At 49.2% G+C, this 7,460-nt stretch overlaps 1 long non-coding RNA gene across 37 annotated transcripts; it reads left to right on the forward strand.

Moving 5' to 3' along the window:
* The first annotated feature begins 1 nt into the window (after nucleotide 1).
* On the forward strand, nucleotides 2-7,458 carry LOC127918129 (uncharacterized). Of its 37 annotated transcripts, none has more exons than XR_008098989.1 (7): nucleotides 2-55; nucleotides 1,994-2,043; nucleotides 2,585-2,634; nucleotides 3,430-3,459; nucleotides 4,067-4,286; nucleotides 4,338-4,487; nucleotides 6,565-6,780. It is a non-coding gene; the product is annotated as an uncharacterized LOC127918129 (long non-coding RNA). The 37 variants fall into 37 exon arrangements; XR_008098995.1 differs by lacking the exons at nucleotides 2-55; nucleotides 2,585-2,634 and adding exons at nucleotides 97-155; nucleotides 3,664-3,749 and having other exon boundaries at nucleotides 3,430-3,479; nucleotides 4,073-4,286; XR_008098984.1 differs by lacking the exons at nucleotides 2-55; nucleotides 1,994-2,043 and adding exons at nucleotides 97-155; nucleotides 3,664-3,749 and having other exon boundaries at nucleotides 3,430-3,479; nucleotides 4,073-4,286.
* Nucleotides 7,459-7,460: the final 2 nt, after the last annotated feature.

The following is a 7,460-nucleotide window of genomic DNA, read 5'->3' on the forward strand; positions in this document are numbered from 1 at the left end:
AGGAGGTATAGTGAATCTAATGGGATGTTGGATAGATGGAGGGTGGCAGAGGGAGGTATAGTGAATCTAATGGGACGTTGGATAGGTGGAGGGTGGCAGAGGGAGGTATAGTGAATCTCCTGGGATGTTGGATAGATGGAGGGTGGCAGAGGGAGGTATAGTGAATCTAATGGGACGTTGGATAGGTGGAGGGTGGCAGAGGAGTATAGTGAATCTCAGGGATTTGGTTAGTGAGGTGGAGATAGTGATCTAATGGATGTTGATAGATGGGGAGGATATGATGATGGATGAGAGGGAAGTGAATGGATGTATAGGGGTGAGAGGTATATGAATCATGGTGTGTAGGTGGGGGGGATAGTGAATTATGTGGAAGGGGGGTAAGTCTATGGATGTTGATAGATGGAGGGTGGCAGAGGGAGGTATAGTGAACTCTAACTGGGATGTTGGATAGGTGGAGGGTGAGCAGAGGGAGGCATAGTGAATCTAATGGGATGTTGGATAGGTGGAGGGTGGCAGAGGAGGTATAGTGAATCTAAGATGGAGGAGTGGCAGAGGTATAGTGAATCTCACTGGATGTTGGATAGGTGGAGGGTGGCAGAGGAGGTATAGTGAATCTAATGGGATGTTGGATAGATGGAGGGTGGCAGGGAGGTATAGTGAATCAATGGGATGTTGGATAGATGGAGGGCAGAGGGAGGTATAGTGAATCTAATGGGATGTTGGATAGGTGGAGGGTGGCAGAGGAGGTATAGTGAATCTAATGGGATATTGGATAGATGGAGGGTGGCAGAGGGAGTACAGTGAACCCACTATGTTGGATAATCAGAGGGAATAGTGGATGTTGGATAGATGGAGGGTGGCAGAGGGAGTGTATAGTGAATCTAATGGGATGTTGGATAGTGGAGGTGGCAGAGGAGTGCATAGTGAATCTAATGGGATGTTGGATAGGTGGAGGGTGGCAGAGGAGGTATAGTGAATCTCACTGGATGTTGGATAGATGGAGGGTGGCAGAGGGAGGCATAGTGAATTTAATGGGATGTTGATAGGTGGAGGGCAGAGGGAGGTATAGGAATCTCACTGGATGTTGATAGGTGGAGGGTGGCAGAGGAGGCATAGTGAATCTAATGGGATGTTGATAGATGGAGTGGGTGGCAGGGAGGGAGTATATGAATCTCACTGATGTTGGATAGATGGAGGGTGGCAGAGGAGGCATAGTGAATCTAATGGATGCTGGATAGACGGGAGGGTGGCAGGAGGGGAGGCATAGTGAATCTCACCGGATGCCGATAGGTGAGGCAGGCAAGAGGAGGCATAGTGAATCTAATGGGATGCTGGATAGATGGAGGGTGGCAGAGGAGGTATAGCGAATCTCACTGGATGTTGATAGGTGGAGGGTGGCAGAGGGAGGCATAGTGAATCTAATGGATGCTGGATAGATGGAGGGCATAAGATGGAGGCATAGTGAATCTAATGGACGTTGGATAGACGGAGGGTGGCAGAGGAGGTATAGTGAATCTAATGGATGTTGGATAGGTGGAGGGGTGGCAGAGGGAGGTATAGTGAATTTAATGGGATGTTGGATTAGATGGAGGGCGGCAGAGGAGGCATAGTGAATCTAATGGGATGTTGATAGATGGAGGGCAGAGGAAGCGTATAGTGAACTAATGGGATGTTGATAGATGGAGGGTGGCAGAGGAGGTATAGTGAATCTAATGGGATGTTGGATAGTGGAGTGGTGGCAGAGGAGGTATAGTGAATCTAATGGGATGTTGATAGATGGAGGGTGGCAGAGGGAGGTATAGCAAGTGAATCTCACGGGATGTTGGATAGATGGAGGGTATAGAGGGAGGTATAGTGAATCTAATGGGATGTTGATAGGTGGAGGCAGAGTGGAGGTATAGTGAATCTAATGGATGTTGGATAGATGGAGGGGTGGCAGAGGGAGGTATAGTGAATCTAATGGGATGTTGATAGATGAGGGTGGCAGAGGGAGGTATAGTGAATCTAATGGGATGTTGGATAGGTGGAGGGTGGCAGAGGGAGGTATAGTGAATCTAATGGATGTTGGATAGATGGAGGGTGTGCTAATGGATGTTGATAGATGGAGGGAGGTACTAGTGAATCTCACTGGATGTTGGATAGATGGAGGGTAAGGAGGCAGAAGGGGAGCAGAGGTATAGTGAATCTAATGGGATGTTGGATAGATGGAGGGTGCAGCAGAGGGTGAATCCTCACTGGGTATAGATAGTGAATCTAATGGGATGTTGGATAGATGGAGGGTGGCAGAGGGAGGTATAGTGAATCTCACGGATGTTGGATAGATGGAGGGTGGCAGAGGGAGGTATAGTGAATCTAATGGGATGTTGGATAGATGGAGGGTGGCAGAGGGAGGTTAGTGAATCTAATGGGATGTTGGATAGATGGAGGGGTGGCAGAGGAGGTATAGTGAATCTAATGGGATGTTGGATAGATGGAGGGTGGCAGAGGTATAGTGAATCTAATGGGATGTTGGATAGATGGAGGGTGGCAGAGGAGGTATAGTGAATCTAATGGGATGTTGATAGATGGAGGGTGGCAGAGGGAGGTATAGTGAATCTAATGGGATGTTGGATAGGTGGAGGGTGGCAGAGGGAGGTATAGTGAATCTAATGGGATGTTGGATAGGTGGAGGCAGAGGGAGGTATAGTGAATCTAATGGGGATGTTGGATAGGTGGGAGGGTGGCAGAGGGAGGTATAGTGAATCTAATGGGATGTTGGATAGATGGAGGTGGCAGAGGGAGGTATAGTGAATCTAATGGGATGTTGGATAGATGGAGGGTACAGTGCAGAGGAGGGTATAGTGAATCTAATGGGATGTTGGATAGATGGAGGGTGGCAGAGGGAGGTATGAGTGAATCTCACGGATGTTGGATAGGTGGAGGGGTGGAGGAGGTATAGTGAATCTAATGGGATGTTGATAGATGGAGGGTGGCAGAGGGAGGCATAGTGAATCTAACGGGATGTTGGATGGAGGCGGCAGAGGAGGGTGGCAGAGGGAGGTATAGTGAATCTAATGGGATGTTGGATAGATGGAGGTGGCAGAGGAGGTATAGAATCTAATGGGATGTTGATAGATGGGTGGCAGAGGGGTATAGTGAATCATGGGATGTTGATAGGTGGAGGGGTGGCAGAGGGAGGTATGAATCTCACGGATGTTGATATCTAGATGGGATAGTTCTCACGGATAGATGGAGGTGGTAGAGGGAGGTATAGTGAATCAATGGGATGTTGGATAGGTGGAGGGTGGCAGAGGAGGTATAGTGAATCTCACTGGATGTTTTGGATATAGATGTGGAGGGTGGCAGAGGGAGGCATAGTGAACCCACTGGATGCTGGATAGATCTATTGAATCTAATGGGATGTTGGATAGATGGAGGGTGGCAGAGGAGGTATAGTGAATCTCACTGGATGTTGGATAGGTGGAGGGTGGCAGAGGGAGGTATAGTGAATCTAATGGATGCTGGATGTTGGAGGGGGTAAGTAAGAGGAGGTATAGTGAATCTAATGATGCTGATAGTGGAGGTAGAGGATAGTGAATCCAGTAGGATGTTGGATAGATGGAGGGTGGCAGAGGAGGTATAGTGAATCTAATGGGATGTTGATTAGATGGAGGGCAGAGGGAGGTATAGTGAATCTAATGGGATGTTGGATAGATGGAGGGTGGCAGAGGGAGGTATAGTGAATCTAATGGGATGTTGGATAGATGGAGGTGGCAGAGGCATAATGAACTTCACGGATGCTATAGTGAATCTAATGGGATGCTGGATAGACGGGAGGGCAGCAGAGGAGGATAGTGAATCCTCACGGGATGCCGGGAGAGGTGGCAGAGGAGGTATAGTGAATCCACTGGATGTTGGATAGATGGAGGGTGGCAGAGGGAGAGTATAGTGAATCTCAGTGGCGAGGGATGTTGGATCTAAGGTGTTGATGATGGAGGGTAAGAGGGAGGTATAGTGAATCTCACGGATGCTGGATAGGTGGAGGGTGGCAGAGGGATATAGTGAATCTAATGTGGATGTTGGATAGGTGGAGGGTGGCAGAGGGAGGTATAGTGAATCTAATGGGATGTTGGATAGATGGAGGGTGGCAGAGGGAGGTATAGTGAATCTAATGGGATGTTGGATAGGTGGAGGGTGGCAGAGGGAGGTATAGTGAATCTAATGGGATGTTGGATAGGTGGAGGGTGGCAGAGGGAGGTATAGTGAATCTAATGGGATGTTGGATAGATGGAGGGTGGCAGAGGGAGGTATAGTGAATCTCACTGGGATGTTGGATAGGTGGAGGGTGGCAGAGGGAGGTATAGTGAATCTAATGGGATGTTGGATAGATGGAGGGTGGCAGAGGGAGGTATAGTGAATCTAATGGGATGTTGGATAGATGGAGGGTGGCAGAGGGAGGTATAGTGAATCTAATGGGATGTTGGATAGATGGAGGGTGGCAGAGGGAGGTATAGTGAATCTAACTGGGATGTTGGATAGGTGGAGGGTGGCAGAGGGAGGTATAGTGAATCTAATGGGATGTTGGATAGATGGAGGGTATAGAGGGAGGTATAGTGAATTAATGGGATGTTGATAGGTGGAGGGTGGCAGAGGGAGGTATAGTGAATCTCACTGGATGTTGGATAGGTGAGGGTGGCAGAGGGAGGTATAGTGAATCTAATGGATAGGTGGAGGGTGGCAGAGGGAGGCATAGTGAATCTCACTGGATGCTGGATAGGTGGAGGGTGGCAGAGGAGGGATGAATCTAATGGGATGTTGATAGATGGATAGTGGCAGAGGGAGGCATATAGTGAATCTAATGGGATGTTGGATAGATGGAGGGTGGCAGAGGGAGGTATAGTGAATCTCACGGATGTTGGATAGGTGGAGGGTGGCAGAGGGAGTGCATAGAATCTCACTGGATGTTGATAGATGGAGGGTGGCAGAGGGAGGTATAGTGGAATCCACTGATGTTGGATAGGTGGAGGGTGCAGAGGAGGTATATGTTGGATAGATGGAGGGTAAGAGGGAGGAGGAATCTAATAGTGATGGGTGGATCAGAGGGAGGTATAGTGAATGGGATGTTGGATAGATGGAGGGTGGCAGAGGGAGGTATAGTGAATCTAATGGGATGTTGGATAGATGGAGGGTGGCAAGAGGGAGCATAGTGAATCCCACTGATGCTGGATAGATTGAGGGTGGCAGAGGGAGGATATGAATCTCACTGGATGTTGGATAGATGGAGAGGAGGGAGGTAGTGAATCTCACTGGATGTTGATAGGTGGAGGGTGGCAGAGGGAGGTATAGTGAATCCCACTGATGTTGGATAGATGGAGGGTGGCAGAGGGAGGCATAGTGAATCTCACTGGATGTTGATAGATGGAGTGGGGTGCCTACAGTGAATCTAATGGGATGTTGGATAGGTGGAGGGTGGCAGAATCCCCACCGATAGTGAATTCACTGGATGTTGGATAGGTGGAGGGTGCAGAGGGAGTGTATAGTGAATCTAATGGGATGTTGGATAGGTGGAGGGTGGCAGAGGAGGCATAGTGAATCTAATGGGATGCTGGATAGATGGAGGGTGGCAGAGGAGGCATAGTGAATCTCACCTGGATGCTGATAGATGGAGGGTGGCAGAGGGAGGCATAGTGAATCTCACTGGGATGCTGGATAGGTGGAGGGTGGCAGAGGAGGTATAGTGAATCTAATGGATGCTGGATGGCAGAGGGAGGCATAGTGAATGGAGGGTGTGCAGAGGGAGGCATAGTGAATCCAATGGGATGCTGGATAGATGGAGGGTGGCAGAGGGAGGTATAGTGAATCTAATGGGATGTTGATAGATGGAGGGTGGCAGAGGGAGCCATAGTGAATCCACTGATAGCTGGAGGGCAGAGGGAGCAAGAAGAATCCAATGGGAGTGATAGATGGAGTGGCAGAGGAGACATAGTGAATCTAATGGGATGTTGATAGGTGGAGGGAGGTGGACCCAATGGGATGTTGGATAGATGGAGGTGGCAGAGGGAGGTATAGTGAATCTCACTGGATGTTGATAGATGGAGGGTGGCAGAGGGAGGTATAGTGAATCTCACTGATGTTGGATAGATGGAGGGTGGCAGAGGGAGGTATAGTGAATCCAATGGGATGCTGATAGGTGGAGGGTGGCAGAGGGAGGTATATGAATCTAATGGGATGTTGGATAGATGGAGGGTGGCAGAGGGAGGTATAGTGAATCTAATGGGATGTTGATAGATGGAGGGTGGCAGGAGGTATAGTGAATCTAATGGGACGTTGATAGGTGGAGGGTGGCAGAGGGAGGTATAGTGAATCCAATGGGATGTTGGATAGATGGAGGCGGCAGAGGGAGGCATAGAATCCACGACTGGATAGGTAGGGGTAAGAGGGAGGTATAGTGAATCTCACGGGATGTTGGATAGGTGGAGGGTGGCAGAGGGAGGCATAGTGAATCTAATGGGATGTTGGATAGATGGAGGGTGGCAGAGGGAGGCATAGTGAACTAATGGGACTGATGGAGGGTGGCAGAGGGAGGTATAGTGAATCTAATGGGATGTTGGATAGATGGAGGGTGGCAGAGGGAGGTATAGTGAATCTAATGGGATGTTGGATAGATGGAGGGTGGCAGAGGGAGGTATAGTGAATCTAATGGGATGTTGGATAGATGGAGGGTGGCAGAGGGAGGTATAGTGAATCTAATGGGATGTTGGATAGATGGAGGGTGGCAGAGGGAGGCATAGTGAATCTAATGGGATGTTGGATAGGTGGAGGGTGGCAGAGGGAGGTATAGTGAATCTAATGGGATGTTGGATAGATGGAGGGTGGCAGAGGGAGGTATAGTGAATCTCACTGGATGTTGGATAGATGGAGGGTGGCAGAGGGAGGTATAGTGAATCTCAATGGGATGTTGGATAGGTGGAGGGTGGCAGAGGAGGTATAGTGAATCTAATGGGATGTTGGATAGATGGAGGGTGGCAGAGGAGGTATAGTGAATCTAATGGGATGTTGGATAGGTGGAGGGTGGCAGAGGGAGGCATAGTGAATCTAATGGGATGTTGGATAGATGGAGGGTGGCAGAGGGGAGGTATAGTGAATCTAATGGGATGTTGATAGATGGAGGGTGGCAGAGGGAGGTATAGTGAATCTCACGGGATGTTGATAGATGGAGGGTGGTGGCAGAGGGAGGTATAGTGAATCTAATGGGATGTTGGATAGATGGAGGGTGGCAGAGGGAGGCATAGTGAATCTAATGGGATGCTGATAGGTGGAGGGTGGCAGAGGGAGGTATAGTGAATCTAATGGGATGTTGGATAGGTGGAGGGTGGCAGAGGAGGTATAGTGAATCTAATGGGATGTTGGATAGATGGAGGGTGGCAGAGGGAGGTATAGTGAATCTAATGGGATGTTGGATAGGTGGAGGGTGGCAGAGG

Source organism: Oncorhynchus keta, unplaced genomic scaffold (assembly GCF_023373465.1).
Source record: "Oncorhynchus keta strain PuntledgeMale-10-30-2019 unplaced genomic scaffold, Oket_V2 Un_contig_13267_pilon_pilon, whole genome shotgun sequence".
In the NCBI taxonomy this organism is placed as follows: Eukaryota; Metazoa; Chordata; class Actinopteri; order Salmoniformes; family Salmonidae; genus Oncorhynchus; species Oncorhynchus keta.